Here is a 17,478-nt window from a genome sequence, read left to right as displayed (position 1 = left end):
TTTATTCTGCAGTGTCTAATCTCTTATTTCATCTATTTTGTTGTTGTTGTTGTTTTTGAGAAAAAGAAAGAGCAAGATAAGTGTGGAAGGGAAGCAGGGACAGGAGAGGAAGAGAGAGAATCTTAATCAGGCTCCATGCATACAGCAGATCCTGACACAGGACTCGATCTCATGACGCTGAGATTATGACATGAGCCGAAATTGAGAGTCAGACACAACCAACTGAGCCACCCAGGTGTCCCCATCTATTGTATTTTTTTGCAGATACATCATATTTCAAATCCAGAAGTTCCATTTGAATTTTCTTATACATTTCTCTTTATCAAAGATAATTTTTTATAAATTATTGAACATATCAGGAATATTATGTTTTAATATCCTTGTCTTCTATTTATATCATCACTTAATTTTTATGTGTCTAATGACTGGGTTTTTGTTTTCTTGATCATGGGTCATAATATCCTGCTGCTCTGTGTCCCTGATAGTTCTATCCTGAATGCCAGGAATTACCAATTTTATATTATTAGATGCTAAATTTTGTTGCATTCCTTTAAATGATATCCGACATATGATACAAAGTTATTTGAGTGTGTGTGTGTGTGTGTGTGTGTGTGTGTGTGTGTTATGATTGGCTTTTAGGCTTCATTACAGTGAAGTCTTAGAGGTCTTGCTTATTTTTAGCTTAAAGGTATTTTAGTCCCACTACCAAGCTTAGACACATGTGAGGGTGTATTAACTAATACACTGCGTATTATAATTCTCACTGTTTGAAATGTGAAAGCAGTCTCTTACAAGACCTGTGAATCTCTGGGACTTATTTGACTTACTACTTTCCTTTGGTTTTTTCCTTGGCCTCGGGTTGTTTTCTCTGAGACATGCCCAGATACATGCATCCACCTTGGCCTCCCTGATGCAAATCTTTATCTTCTCTATTCAGTGGCACTGACAGCTGTTTCCCAGCACTGATGCATGGAAGCTGCATCTAGATGCTAAGTCTGAGTAATCAGAGAGATCACTTCACTTCTTTTCTCTCATAGATTATTTTCATGTGCTATGCATCATTTAACATATGACAATGATTCAGATTAATCCCTGCTAAAGGAAAAAAAAAAAGATTAAGGCAAGAGTTTAAATCTTATCTCATTTATTCCAATATGACTAGGAGTAGAAATCAAGATAATATTAGGAATCTATTTTCTAATTGCATAGCTCAACAGTTCAAACACAATATCTATAATTTTTATGAGTCTGGAATCCTATCAAATTATGAAATGTGATATTTTGGGTTATGATAGTCTTAGTGAACTTAATCTGGTTTCCAGAAATCATTATGTTCTTTTAAAAAGGATTTAAGTTAGACTATTTTAATTTTTTCTCAAATTTTCCTGAATGATAAAGCATTATATTTACTAATTCCTAATTTGAAAAACACATTTTTTTCTTTTAAAAATTAGAAGTGCAGTTGCTTGCTATTCTTTTTATCTATTATTTTCAGCAAATGTCTAAAAATTAATTGGATAGAGTGCCAAATTTATTTATAATTCCATTCATTATCTAGTGGGATATTTTCTGCAGTGAAATAATTCCATTCATTTGTCATAGTTATGCATTCTTTGTAATCTTGTTATCCCATTTGCAGGTAACTTATTTCAGAATATTACTTATTTTACCATATGTAGGTCAATAATTATTCTTGGGAATAAAGACAGAATCAATACAAACAATGCATAATTCCCAATTCTCAATGTTGTATGCTGATGTAATACTTTTCCCCAAAAGAGGTAACTTCTTTTTTTAATTGTTTTTCTATGAGACTATATTTTTAATTTAAATTTTTAGGCTACAGAAGCAGAGTTTAATTTATTTTATTATTAAGTTCAGAATATATCATATTCACAGATTCATGTAAAATACTTTATGATTTTAAGTTTTTCTATTACTTCTGATTTCCTTTTGTTTTTCCCTCCACCCCTCCAGGACTGCCATACACACTTACTCTACTTTCTACTTTCTACATACTCAAATTTCCTTAAGTATGCATTTGTATGTGTGCAAAATACATAATGGATGTTTTATTTCATAGTTTTACTATTGTATATTTGGCATTGAGCTATAAAATTTAAAGATATTTGTTTCTGTATGGAAGTATACAATATTTTACTAAATGCTGATTATTTCTTATTGATGGTCATGGTGTTACTACCTTGCTACCACAAATAACACGGGACACTGCAGTACAGCCACCCTCAAGCTCTTGGTTATTTCAATGTAGTAATAATCCAGCATACCCTACCTATTGGTTCTATGGGCTTGCTGCCTTTTCGATATGAATAAATCTGGTAAGATTCTAGGATTACATGATCCTGGGCCAGTGGTGCATAATAATGAAATCACTTTTATTTACGCTATCTTACACATTTATACATTACGCTATTTTAGGGGGTTTGGGTAGCATGAACATTCCCAAAGCCTTGAAAGCATGAGCTGAAGTTTGTGAGCACAATCTGGGACAGATTTTCAGCTTTGACCTCATAATGAATGACTTTGTCATACCTTTAGCTCCAGGCTATCAGAGTCACAACATTAAAGACAGAAGGGAACAATCCTGACTTTTCTTCCCCAGAAAATTACTAACAATCTGATCCCCTAGTCCTCTCCAGTTATAAGTTTCCATTTCTTCCAACATTTGTTAATCTGTTTCCCATTATTTGTATCTGATTTTCATTAGAGTTCAAATACTTCTCTTTTTCTTAAATGCCTAGGTTTTTACTCAGCAATTAGAGCACTAGCTAGTTCCTGTTTGCTACCTCTCTTATTCCAGTAAACATTTCAAATTTGAGTAACCAAAAATACCAAAAAAACCAAAACTTTTGCCTTTATCAGCCAATACTAAGAATTAAATCACAGTCTTAAAAAAATAAATCAATTATGACTGATGGGCCATGCCATTTGTCATAAATTTTTTTCTTCTTCCACTCAAATTCAGGAGCTAGTGGCCCTTAGGATTTTTATAAACTGTCAGGTCATACTTAAATTTCCTTCAATTTCTTTGTCTTATTTTCAGTCTAAATTTGAGTTCCCTTTGTTTCTAAGAGTTATGTTTTAAATAAGTTTATGTTTCATTCACTATTTTTAATAGTTTATTAGGTTAAAGTTATACATGGGGAACTGACCTACTTTATGGATTTCATGGAGCAAAGACAATGGAATATACATTATATATTTTAGTCATGGTCCTAAAAGAATATGAGCATCTAGAAAAATAGGTTAAATATAAGTTGACTAGTATAATAAAAAATTATGCTTATGCTTCAGTGAGTAAAACCACTAAATTTTACAATGAGTATTACACAGTTTAACATTAACATGTAAAAAATAGATCTTCTTGTTGACAGAGGGTCCATCAGTGTATTGCAATTCCTAAAAATGTATGCAATTTTCACTCTTCACTCAATGTGTAGAGTAAGGTGGACTATAGCATAGTTTTAGTTTGTTTCTTTCTGTGAAGTGTTGTCTGTCAAGGATAATGTGTGAAAGATAATGAAGATCAAAAGATCTGTCCAAAAACGGAAAATTCAAAGAAATGAGATTTAGCACAGGGAAGGGAAATATTATGTAAAGATAATGCTTGTTTCCAAATACATGAAACATTATTTGGTAACAATAGCTTTTATTTCTTCAGAGAAAATAATTAATCCATGATGTATAGAAATGGATTTGGAAGTCAGGATCATGGAAAAGAAGTAACCAATTAGACATTCAATCATATAAAACAAGATAGCAAGGGATGACATGTTTAGAAATCAGGCACAGTAACCTCAATCATGGAATGAGTAATAGGTCTGTTGCCCAAATAATACTTCTGAGTAGGGAGAAACAAACAGGTAAACAAAATAGGTATGAATCTCGTGGTCAGTCATGTGAAATTATTTTCAGCAAGTCAGAATTTGAAAGATTTAGATCAGTCTGTGTCATCACAAAGTAAAAATTATCTATGACATGTGGGTCATGATTATAGGAAAATAATGTCAATCTTATGTCAATCAATATACATGGTGCTTTTTTTTTTTTTCCATTAACGCAATCAGAAAACTCTGTGGATTGTTTTAGGAGTCTGAATTCTTCATGCTTGGGTGGTGGACAAGGAAAGGGAAATTAGAATTTCAGTAATACTTTGCTTCATGCCTATGCTGTGTTAGGAATCTAGAGGGGACAGAGCCTGAAGTAGGAGCTTCTGTAACTTCAATTCTTTGAAAAATAGAGGTAAAGTAAATAACAGGAACCTGAAAACATGTGTTGATTTTAAGGCTGTTATTAAAAATACATTGCAGAATTTCAATATCTTTGTAGTTATAGTAATCTGATGACTCTACCATACTCATGGTTACTTTTCCAAATTAGTTCGGGCTCCTGAGTGACACTTTTATTCCAATCGACTAACCTGCCATCATCCTTCATGATGTCAAGAGCTGTAGGCAGCCTATTAAATCTGGTGTCACAAATCCTTCAACTAATTCACTAGAGCAATTTTTATTGCATTCCACCTTAACTTCATATTTCATTGCCATACCGATACATTACTGTAATCAGAAATACACAATCTCTGAAATCTTAAACTGCAATATTCTATGTGGCTTAATATTATTCCTTTCTCATCTAAGCCCTTTAAATTATTTCCCTCACTATACTTACTCCTTTAATGCTTTTAATGAACTACACCATATATAAAAATATGTGTAATGTAAATGAACAACTTAAGGAGTAATAATATGAAAACTCAAGCACACAAGAACAAGTGTGTGTGTGTGAAAGAGAGAGAGAGAGAGAGAGAAACTAGAATTTTGTGCATTCATATATGGTATACTTTATATAAAAAGTATTTTGTACATTTAATATATAGTAACATGTAATGTACAAATAACATATATAATGTGTTTATATATGCATAAATGTTTATGTGTGTTTGTATATGTATATTTACATATATATCCACATGTACACATACATATACACACATATATATATGTGTGTCCAATATTTTGGCAAAACCTCATATTCCTACCTAATCACATCCCTTTCCCCAGTGGTTATTGCTAATTTACATAGTACTTTCGACATTCCAAGTATTATCCTAGACCTAAAAGGAAAGAAAAAAAATCAGTAGAAAAATTGAAGAGGGACATATGCCCCACTTCTTGTACCACTCTCCTGCTGCCTGGGCAGGGGGAAGAGGGGGCATGTTGTCTATAATTGTTAAACATGAATTCAATTAAAAAAATTGAAGGACTACTTTGCCTTGTTGATCTTACATTCGAATGTGTACCTTTCAGAGCATGAGAGAGCTTATAACAATTACATAAATACACTGCTAAATATCAACAAATACAGAAAATAAATCAGAGTGTCATAGAGATTGTTGGCTGGGAGGTGTTGTGCCCAAGATTGCGGATCTGAGAAACCACCGAGGAGCCGACACCGATGCAAACACACGAGGGTTTATTAGCAAGCTCGAGCTTGGGTCCAAGTGTACCCGACACAGCGGAGCAGGGACTTGGACCCCGGGGTGGGTTTCAGCTTAGTTTTAAGGGCTGGTCTAGGGGACCTCCAGAAGGGGTGGAGCAATTCCTCAAGTTCTGTTTACATTCTGATATGGGGCTTTCAAGGGCATTGAGCTCTGTTCTTATACTAATAGGGGCTTCCTGCCCTTGGCTTGGGCTCTGTTCTTATTCTAATATGGGGCTGTCTAGGACGTTAAGCTGTAAGCTGTTTTCTTCCTGTAACTGAAATAAGGTGAAGTTCAGCTCTTATTCACAGGGGCCTGGGATGGCTGTACTTGTGCTAATGCTGAACTTAAAGTGGAATGGCCTTAATTTTCTTGGCTTTAACAGGAGGGACTTGCATTTTTTAAAATTTATAATTCAGAGATATTTCACTGAGAATGTGAAATGTGCACTTTTGCTGGTGATTCATTAGAGAGAAAAACTTGGCCACTCTAATTTCATAATGATACTGCCCTATGCACAAAATTAATAGAGAACTGGACATTGGTGAATCATGACTCTTCTACATCAAGTTATTACTCTTGTAAAACATGAAAACACTTAATATTGCAGAGTGATTACAAGTATATATAGAAAATAGAACAGTTTTAGTACCAAAAATTATACTGTGAATAATAGAAAGTTATCAGTTAACAAAAAGACTTGGAAGAAGAGTATCTGCAATATAAAATACTACACACCAAATTAAATACAATTTGAATAGATTCCTTCTCTATAGGAGATAAAAATTGAGATTGAGAGATAACACAAAATCACTTATTGTAAACTGATATTTATTTGACCCAATCAAACTTTCCTATCTGCTCTGTTTATACTCATCATATTTAATTATCTGTTTCCTAGTTTCTCTTATCTGGGGTCTTACAAACTCTTTTTAGGTACAGAACTTAGTTCAGTATGAAATGTAGCAATAAAGGGCAGTTATTAAATTGATAGACAAATAGATGAACAAATTTACATTAGTGATATGTGAGACTAGGGTTTTAAAATCTTATTTCATTTTGAAATCATGAAACAATAAAAAGTTGCTCATTTTCAATTGTGTCTATACCGAAAAAAAAAAAAAAACATCAAAACTATTTTTAATTTAGCTTTTCTAGGCTTCAATTCCCGAAAAAAACAATTCCACTCCTTCTATATGTGTTACATAAATTCTTAAATGGATTATTAAATTAATAGGGTAATAATTTTTGTTTAGAATTCATACTTTCTTTAGCTATAGTCAAACACCTTTAAGTCTGATTCAGGGGTTTTAGATGAAGATATTTACTACAATTCACCACCAAAAAAAAAAGAGTAAAAACTTAAAAAAAAAGGAAAAAGAGTATAACTGCCTAGCTTTAACTTGTGAGCAGAAATTGCTCTGACCACTCGGTGACACAGAATGCAATTGCTGAAACATTAACAATACGAAAGGCAGCTGAGAAAATTACTAGAGTGGACAGTCACAAAATGCTTTTCCAGTCCATTAGACCACAGCATATTCAGCTAGATTTTAACAGATGTTCTGAGATTCCTGTAAAATATTAAAATGCTCTTTAATCCAATCATAGCATTTCAACTAAGGAAACAGCCCAGTTTATTGCACCTTTTAAAGCTAATACCAAAGATCCATTGAAGAAGTAGTGAAAGCACAAGGAAGCCCAGGGCAGCTCAGCTTCTTTGGCTCCAGGCCAAAGCCTACTAGCTTGCCACTTGGTGTTATTGCGATGCAAATGCCTGGAAGCCAGGCACTCACTGCATCTGAATTAATACAGAGGCGGGAGGTGGGAGTGGGAGGAGGGTGAGATGACAAAAAACAAAAACACAAGCAGAATCACTGTGTAGAAAAAATCCTTGGCATGTTCCAAAGCATTTGGAGCCTATAAATAAGAATCTAAATAGATTCATTCAATAGCACCAAAGAAAAACAGCCACATCAAATCTACCTGGACTGTTCTGTGAGGTGATGCTGACTTGAAAAATTTTTGAAAGAATAAAAGAAATCTTTACTTTTCCTTTATTCAAATAGCTTACCTTACAGACGTTTTAAAAAGTTAAAAGTGTTAAAAAATAGATTGGCAAAATATGTTTCAAAGTATAAAAACTATGCAAATAAAAATGGAAACATACCAATTATTCCAAAGGAAGCTTGATTCCTATATTCCAGATAAATCCTATAGTGTTAATTTTTCTTAAATACAATTAACCAGGTTTAACTCTATATCCCAAAACAAAATATTCAATTATTCGTGTTTTAACACAAGGATATGTGTCCTAAACTTTATGATTATGAACAAAATAAAACATGCAAATTTACAAATCTTTTATCTTCAAATTTTGACTACTCAAAATAATATTACAAAAGTAAAAATTTTGAAAAACTGTATTAAAAATATTTGCTGTGAAAGAGAATATTTATTATCAAAAATGATGCTGAATAAATTCTGGACTTCATTTTTTTTTTTTTTTTTTTTAGATTTTAATTATTTATTTGAGAGACACAGAGAGAGAGAGAGAGAGAGAGAGAGAGAACAGCCAGGGGTGCCCACAGAGGGAAGAGCAGACTCTGGGTGAGCAGGGAGTCTGATCAATCCAAGTACCCAGGGATCAAGACCTGAGCCTAGGGCAGATGCTTAACTGACTGAGCTACCCAGGGGTCTAGACTTCATTCTTATGTATAGACCTTCATACTTTCCTTTGTGCTATTTGTATACAGACAATGTGTTAGACAATGCTGTACACCAAAATTTCTGGGTCATCATTTCATCTAAACTTACGACTATGTTTCTCTGCCTTCTTAAAGTTAGGAATGACTCTGTGGTTTGTTTTGGCAATGGTATAGAAATTTAAGCAATGGGAGACAATTCTGGGGCAGAAGTATAAAAAGCTACAACACTATTTATCTTGTTCTCTCTCCTATCTTAGTGATCATGGAAACATAGTCAAGATGAAAATCGGAATTGGTCTTTGTCGTCCCATGAGGCTAATACTGAACAAAAGAACTCACCTTGGAAAAGCCATGTAAATATGTAATAAACTGTTCTTTTACTAAACCACTGAAGTTTGGAGGCAGTTTGTTACTTCAGTGCAAGTGACCCCCTTTTGATATAAACAGATATAGGTAGTAACAGGAGATGCTGCTTTTACAAATAACTATAACATGGGACATACTCTAAAAGTCCTGCAGTGAGCAAAATAGGAGAAACTGTTATTGCAGCATGGAAAAATAGTGATTCAAGTAATACAGTGACAAAGAAACTGGTAAAATGGTTTCTTCTGATAATGTGGAAGACAGATTATGAATGTAATGACATTTTATGTTTTGAGTAAGAGCTTAGGAAACAAAATATTAGTAGTATGTGTCATTTGCTATTGACTGCAAAAATGAAGTCAGGAATTTCAGGTTTGCTAAAAGAAATGAAAAGGGGTTGAGAGTACAAAACGTTGATACTATCAAGAAGCAGATGCTTCTGGCACCCATTATCTAAAATATAAAATGAAGAAAGCTCTGGCCCACACAAACATTTAAAACTCATTATTACAGTAATTATGAAATTATAGGCATATCACACTTGTTCAACTTCTGTACAGATTAATAGGTCTTACATCAAAGGGCCAATAGTGTGGTATAAAATAAATACGGTCTTTCAAATGGACAAAATACTTGAGGGAAAAGAGACTAATCGTTTATCTCATTCTAGCATTGTGGGCTCAAGCTACCTGAGGTTAAACCATAAAGGAAGGTATAGGTAAAGTAAAAATGAATATAAATATGAGAAGTAGATTACGAAAATTATCTTGAGTGTGTTTAGTGTCTTGGAGAGCTATCTATAATAAGAGAAATAAACATAAAGCCAATTAAGTTTTAAGGAGAGTTATAGTGGCCATTCCGTATTAATCAAAAGGCTAAGAATGTTTGAGATTTGAAGCTACCTATGCCACTCCTCTGCCCCCCAAATAATCTACTGGCAAAAAATAGGATAAATATGTTTTTTCCCCATCAAACTAAGGCCAGAAAACATGTAAATTAAGGATATCACAGAAAGTGGAAACAGTGAATCTGGAAAATAACTGACATATAAGCTTCTTCCAGAAAGCAGAACAAAGTTCCCCTTGCCTCATAAAGACATAAAGCATCCACTAAAGATTCTGGACTCTGAGTTCAAATTCATAACTGAATAGGAAATTTGTCTTACTTGTGAAATATGTAGGTAAGTAGTTTATGTGGAGGCCGAGAAAATTAAGGCCATTCCACCTTAAGTTCGGCATTAGCACAAGTAAAGCCATCTCAGGCCCCTGTGAATAAGAGCTGAGCTTTACCTTACTTCAGTTACAGGAAAATAACAGCTTAACACCTTTGAAAGCCCCATATTAGAATGAGAACACAGCTCAATGCCCTTGAAAATCCCATATCAGAATGTAAACAGAACTTGAGAAATTCCTCCACCCCTTCCAGAGGTTCCCTAGACCAGACTATAAAAAAACCAGCTGAAACCCACCTCGGGGTCCAAGTCCCTGTTCTGCTGTGTCGTGTATACTTGGACCCAAGCTTGAGCTTGTAAATAAACCCTCCTGTGCTTGCATCGGTGTAGGCTCCTTGGTGGTTTCTTGGATTCGCAATCTTGGGCACAACATTTGGGGGCTCGTCCGGGATCCGAGACCCCCAGGACCCCATCTGGGGGGTCCCACACATGGTGAGTGCACTCAACTTTTTCCACCTTTTGCATGCATATTCTCTCAGAGCTGTAAACGGTATTTTTACCTGTAGGAATTCCAATCTGTATTAGGTCAACATTGGCTTAGACTGACGCGCTGGCGGGCCGTCGACTGGGGGTCTTGAGGAGACGTCCCTTTCCCCCACCTGGAGGATAGGGTCCTCATCTGTAAGGAAGACAGAGTCCTCATCTGTAAGGAGGGCCGGCTGCCAGCCCTTCGAGTTACTTTCTGTTTTGTCTCCGTGGCCTCAATGGAATGTTTGTCTGTGTTACTGTGTCCTTGTTAATTGTCTTTACTGACTGTATCTTGGTGTGGACTGGGGACATAATGGGGCAGACACAAAGCACCCCCCTGTCCCTTATGCTCTCCCACTTCCCTGACGTTAGAGAAAGAGCTCATAATCTGAGCACAGACATACAAAGAGGGAAATTTCAAATTTACTGCATGTCAGAATGGCCAACATTTGATGCAGGATGGCCTCGAGAAGGAACTTTCCACCTACCTATTATCTTACAGGTTAAGGCCGTGATCTTCAGGGATAAACTGGACAGCCCCCCTGACCAGGTGCCCTACATCCTGGTCTGGCAGGACATGATCAAGAATCCCCCTCCTTGGCTAAAACTATATTCACCCCCCAACGAGATTGGCGGACAGCCAATGTTATATTGGCCATTCTCCACCAGTGATTTATATAACTAGAGAACCCAGAATGCAAAGTTCTCTGATAATCCAAGAGATCTAATCGGGCTTTTTATACTGTTCTCTTTACCCACCAGCCTTCTTGGGAGGACTGCCGACAGCTCTTGCAGGTTCTCTTCACCACCAAGGAGAGAGAACGAATTCAGGTGGAAGCCCGGAAGTCTGTCCTTGGAGAGGACAGACAGCTGCCTCAAAACCCAGACCTCATAAATGCTGCCTTCCCCTTATCCTGCCCCACCTGGGACCACAACTCGGCTGAAGGTAAGGAGAGACTCTTAAGTCTACCTCCAGACTCTACTGGCAGATCTCAAGGCTGCCTCCCACAAGCCTACCAATCTAGCCAACGTCTATGATGTAAGACAGGGTAAGGATGAGAGTCCAGCAGCCTTCTTAGAGAGAATCATGGAGGCTTTTAGGCAGTATACCCCTATGAACCTCGAAGCCCCAGAAACAAAGGCCGTAATTATCATGGCCTTTGTTAACCAGGCCCCTCCAGACATTAAAAAGAAACTGCAAAGAATAGAGAGACTAGGAGAAAAGAGCTTGCAGGACTTAGTAATAGTAGCAGAAAGAGTCTATAATAATAAAGTCTGGAAGAGCAACAAACCAAACTAAGTGACCGGCAGACCTGAAACCTGGCCAAGATCCTGCTGGCCACAACCATGGACAACCCACGGGAAAGATGGAGGCACCGCAAGAAGCTGGCTTCAGGGACAGGTAAGGAGGATGGCTCTAGTCCCCATCGGGAGCGCCCTAAGCTGAACAAAAACCAATGTGCTTATTGCAAAGAAAAGGGACACTGGGTGAAAGACTGCCCTAACAAAAGATCTAAGGTTCCTGCCAAGATCTTGGAGATGGAGGACCTGGACGATTAGGGAGTCGGGGTTCAGCACCCTTCCCTGAGCCCAGGGTAATTCTCAGAGTGGAGGGGCAACCCATTGAATTCCTAGTGGACACTGGGGCACAACATTCAGTTTTATTACAACTCCAAGGGAAATTGGCAAGCAAGACTTCATGGGTGTAAGGGGCCACGGGCACCAAACAGTACTCATGGACTACCCGAAGAACTGTGGATCTCGGCATGGACCGGGTATCCCACTCCTTCATGGTCATCCCTGAGTGTCCCTACCTGTTGTTAGGTCGGGATTTGCTCACCAAGATGGGGGCACAAATTTGCTTCCACCCCGAAGGGGCAAAAATCCTAAACAAGGAGGGGCACCCAATTCAGGTGCTTGTCCTGAGTTTAGAAGATGAATATCATCTCCACCAAACACCCTCAGCCCCAATGATTGACACTGACTGTTGGCTGCAAGAATTTCCCCAAGCATGGGCAGAAACTGGGGGAATTGGGCTGGCCCAGGACCAACTGGCCATATACATAGAACTAAAGCCGGAGGCAGACCCTGTCAGGGTCCACCAATACCCCATGCCTCTCATCTCCCTAACCCAGACTGGGACCCCCTCTGCATGAATGTCAAGAAATTTTGGCACAGGTGCACGGAATCAGAGCTGATCTCTAGGACCTGCCACTGCAGAACATGGACGCCACCTGGTACACAGCAGAAGTTTCGTCCAAGAAGGAATCAGATACATGGGGGCAGCTGTAACCATGGACCCGATCCGGGGGCACCGACCCTGCCCAACACACCCAACTATATTGATGCTGACTTACACTGGATCAAACGCTTGCCTATGACCCAATGCTTGCGTGGCTGGTGGAGGGGTGCAGACTCCAGCATCATCCAGCAGGAGGAACTAGGATGGCGAGTCTTATCCAAAATGCATCGGGGTTACTCATATGGGAATAAGGAAGATGGAAGACCTCATACGACATGCAAAGATCACTATTAAAGACTCTTGAGCAAAGATGGAGCAGATTGTGGTAAGCTGCCACGCATGCCAGTTAATTAATGCCACCGCCCATGGATCTAACCTGGGTGACTGGCTCTAAGGGGACCGTCCAAGAGCCTACTGGGAAGTGGACTTCACTGAGGTAAAACCTGGAAAATATGGATACAGGTATTTACTAGTGTTTGTAGATACTTTTTCAGGGTGGACAGAGGCATTTCCCACCAAACATGAAACAGCACAGACCGTGACCAGGAAACTGCTGGAAGACATCTTACCGAAGTATGGTTTTCCTGTTAAGATTGGATTAAACAACGGACCAGGATTCATCTCTAAGGTAACACGGGGAGTGGCACTAGTACTTGGGGCAGATTGGAAATTACATTGTGCATATAAGCCCCAAAGCTCAGGACAGGTAAAGAGGATGAACAGAACATTAAAGGGGACCTTAACTAAATTAGCCCTAGAGACTGGCGGGGACTGGGTGACTCTCCTCCCCTTTGCCCTATATAGGGTGAGGAACTCCCCATACAGGATGGGACTGACTCCCTACAAGATCATGTTCAGTCTGCCTCCACCTATTATCCCCAAGACCTGAGGTGCTTGCTGAGTTTGATGATCACCAACTCCTTTTCTCCCTCCAAATGTTATAATGAACCCATGAGCAGGTATGGCCTAAGCTGAGGGCCTTCTACGAGACTGGGCCACCCCCGGATCCCCATCGATATCAGCTGGGTGACTGGGTGTTTATGTGGAGATACTAACACCAGACACTTCAATCTCGCTGGAAGGGACCCTACATCGTGATCCTGACCACTCCCAGCACTCTCTAGGTCGACGGGATTACTCCCTGGGTCCACTATACCCACATCTGGCCAGTTGATCCACACGCCTTTCTCAAGGACTTTGTTCCAGAATGGAAAAGCCAACCAGACAAGGACAATCTCCTAAAGCTAAGATTGTGCCATTATCACTTATTTCCCACCTCCAAGACTCCCTAGTCTGAGGTTGTTCTTCAAAATAGAAGGGGATTAGACTTAGTCTTCTTACAAGGGGGTTCTGTGCTGCCTTAAACGTGGAATGTTGCTTCTTCCCAGGGATGTAACCGGGAATGAGAACAGCAACAAGGTTGGTTCGAATCCTGGTTTAATCATTCCCCCTGGCTCACTCTGAGACCAACCTGGATCCATGATTGGGTCCTTCCTTAGGTTCCTCTAAGAGAGGGAAATGTGGAGGCTGAGAAAATTAAGGCCATTCCACCTTAAATTCAGTGTTAGCACAAGTACAGCCATCCCAGGCCCCTGTGAATAAGAGCTGAACTTTACCTTACTTCAGTTATAGGGAAAAAACACCTTACAGCTTAATGCCCTAGAAAACCCCATATTAGAATGAGAACACAGCTCAATGCCCTTGAAAGCCCCATATCAGAATGTAAACAGAACTTGAGAAATTCCTCCACCCCTTCCCGGAGGTCCTCTAGACAAGCCCATAAAACTAAGCTGGAACTCACCTCGGGGTCCAAGGACCCACTCCGCTGTGTCGGGCATACTTGGGCCCAAGCTCGAGCTTGCAAATAAACCCTCGTGCACTTGCATCGTGGTCGGCTCCTTGGTGGTTTCTCGGATTCGCAATCTTGGGCACAACAGTTTACATGCAAAGTAGATTAAGCTAAATGTTTACAGTCCAGAAAGGAAGACTATGATAGTGATTCAAGTTATGCTAATAGTCTGGTCCTCTAGTTTTTGGATACATGATAGGAATGTACTTTTTTAAGGCTCTTAAGACAGGTCTGTATTTGAAACTCCTTTTAATCTTGTGAGTATATGTGACATGTGTCATGTCTGCACAGAAGCTCTTGGAGGAGCTCTGAGCTTCCTTCCTCCAACTGAAGTATCATTGGAAACACATATTAAAAGGGAGTGTCCATCAGCCTAGATCTTTGACTGCCCTGAACAGAGGCCCTTGCCAATGTGCACAACAGTAGTATGAATAAAATTATGTCTTTATGTTACATTACTGCAATTTTGAAGTTGTTTTATTTCATCCTAACAAATATACAAAACTAGCCTTTAGTCTGTGATACAGAACAAGTATTCTTTAGTTTTCTACTTAAAAAAATAAAATAGTGACAAAAGCAAATGTTTCCATTCCATACAAACCATTACTGTATAAATTGGCTAATGACCAAAGAACAAGCATAAAATATAATATTGGGCAGATTAAGTTGATCATTTAGTTCAACTCATTAATTCATGAAACAAACTGCACTAGTTAGCTTTTCTTTCTTACTTTTACTGCAGATCAAGACAAAAGAATGCACAATATATTTAACAAGTAATAGAAATATATCATGATAAAAGTGCTGTTGCAAGTAGGAGAGAATCTGTTTCTAACAACATAACAAAGTAGCTAATCTGAAATTCCTCTTGCTAGAACATCAAAAACTACTGGCTTAAATAACCAAGTATACTCAGATAAATAGGTTAGTTTACAAGAAAATAAGTGGGGGAATCCCTGGGTGGCTCAGCGGTTTGGTGCCTGCCTTTGGCCCAGGGCGTGATCCTGGAGCCCCGGGATCAAGTCCCATGTCGGGCTCCCGGCATGGAGCCTGCTTCTCCTTCCGCCTGTATCTCTGCCCCCCTCTAAAAGAAAAAAAAAAAAAAAAAAAAAAAAAGAAAATAAGTGCAAGCTTCAAATGTGTAATTTTATGATGTGGCACCTAGGGGAGTTTGCCCATCTTATTAACAACAACAACAAAAACCACTTGTATTGAATACCTATAATGTGATGCATGGCAGGGGTGGGATGCCAGGCAGGAGATAAAGCCTTGGAACAATCTATGATCTGAAATTTTGTAAGAAGGATGGGAATTATGATAAATAATTATAAAGAATATTTCCCTCAATTAAAGAGTAGTCTGGGGAAAGGAAACTTGCTTGTCTGTGTTGATTCCATGGGAAAAAACAAAACAAAACAAAACAAGAAATCATGTCTTTGAGCAGGGATATCTATTCCGAATCCTATAACTGAGCAATTAACCCAGAGGTTGTATGCTAGTGATACAGTTGATCTATCTGGCAGAAACCATCACAAATGCTCTTATGTAAAATGTTAAGCATCTCATGATATAAGAATCCATCTGTCAGCATGATAAATACATACATAGGTAATACATATCAGGGAGGACACTTGTTATGAGCACCAGGTGTTGTACATAAGTGATGAATCACTAAATTCTACATCTGAAAGTAATATCACACTGAATGTTAACTAACTGGAATTTAAATAAAAATTTGGGAAAAAATGTATACCATACATGTAAAATTAAATAAAATGAAAGAATTTAGACACCCAAGAAATAAAATATGTATTTTAAAAATATTTAAGTTAATTTAAAAATAGAATATAAACTAAAAAAGAGCCTCTGTAAAAAAAAAAAAAAAAAAAAAAGAATGAATAGATAACATGGATTTGAAAAAAAAAAACAAGTTGAAATTAAATGTGCAATGGTGGACTAAATAGCAAATCAGGTATAGAGAATTGGTTAAATACCACAGAAATATCACAGAAACATTAAGAAATTGACAGTATAAAGAAAAGTTATGAAACATGTAAGATCTAATAAAATTTCCATCAAGAGAATGAGTAAAAAGTCTTTAAACTGTAATGCTAAGCATATTCTAGATAAAGTGAAAACATGTATTTTCAGATTCAGGAAGTACAATGAGTCTTAAGAATTTATCATTATAATTAAATTACAGAAGTGATGGGGGAACAGAGGACTAGCTGAGCATAGGGCAGCACATTGACAAGTCCTTGAAACAGGCAGAGAGGGATCCCTGGGTGGCGCAGTGGTTTGGCGCCTGCCTTTGGCCCAGGGCGTGATCCTGGAGACCCGGGATCGAATCCCACATCAGGCTCCCAGTGCATGGAGCCTGCTTCTCCCTCTGCCTGTGTCTCTGCCTCTCTCTCTCTCTCTGTATGACTATCATAAATAAAAAAAAAAAAAAAAAAAAAAAAAGAAACAGGCAGAGGGACATTCCTCTCTGGACTCAACTGCCTCGATGTTCACACTTTGCTAAGGGCAAAAGGCAATCTTAGCCCGACCCCCAGGATCCTGTAAGTCTACTTTAACATATAAAAATTCCTTTAGAAGTTTCCCTTTTTCTCTAAACCCCTAAGATATGTGTTGGCAATCATCCTCCCAGCACATGGCCTACCAATACACATCTGATGGGTCTCATGACCCAGGTTTTATTAGACAGTAATGAGTGACCTCTTCCCAACAATAGCCAGCCCCCTCAAGGTCCTGGAAACCTTCCGTCCAAAATCCCTTAGAGAGTTTGCTATCCTCAAATCCCTCCCAACTCCCAGGTATATAATCAGCCACCTCTCACAGGCCTGGGGCAGCAGCTCTTCCTGCCCACAGGTCTCATCCTCGTGCTTTAATAAAACCACCATTTTGCACCAAAGACGTCTCAAGAATTCTTTCTTAGTCGTCAGCTCCAGACCTCGCCTATAATTCCAAAACTTCATCAGAAGCACAAATGGAATAAAAGATCAAAAAGGCATGCATATTAAAATAATAACAATAACAATAAATAAAATAATAATACATATTCTCTCCAAAAATGACAATGTGGCTGACAACTTTCTTGAATTAACTAAAGGG

At 38.2% G+C, this 17,478-nt stretch overlaps 1 long non-coding RNA gene across 1 annotated transcript in view; it reads right to left on the bottom strand.

Annotated features, from left to right (window-relative positions):
- The window catches only part of LOC140607964 (uncharacterized), a 37,364-nt gene that overhangs the window by 10,898 nt on the left and 8,988 nt on the right, over window positions 1-17,478 (bottom strand). Inside the window, exons 3-4 of the long non-coding RNA XR_012009885.1 lie at window positions 14,317-14,438; window positions 10,306-10,424 (exon numbers count right to left, since the gene is read on the bottom strand). This is a non-coding gene — a long non-coding RNA (uncharacterized lncRNA). The remainder of the gene's footprint in view (window positions 1-10,305; window positions 10,425-14,316; window positions 14,439-17,478) is intronic.

Source organism: Canis lupus, chromosome 17 (assembly GCF_048164855.1).
Source record: "Canis lupus baileyi chromosome 17, mCanLup2.hap1, whole genome shotgun sequence".
Lineage (NCBI taxonomy): Eukaryota > Metazoa > Chordata > Mammalia > Carnivora > Canidae > Canis > Canis lupus.
Note: the sequence above shows the minus strand (reverse complement) of the source record. Positions and strands in the feature narration are given on the sequence as shown.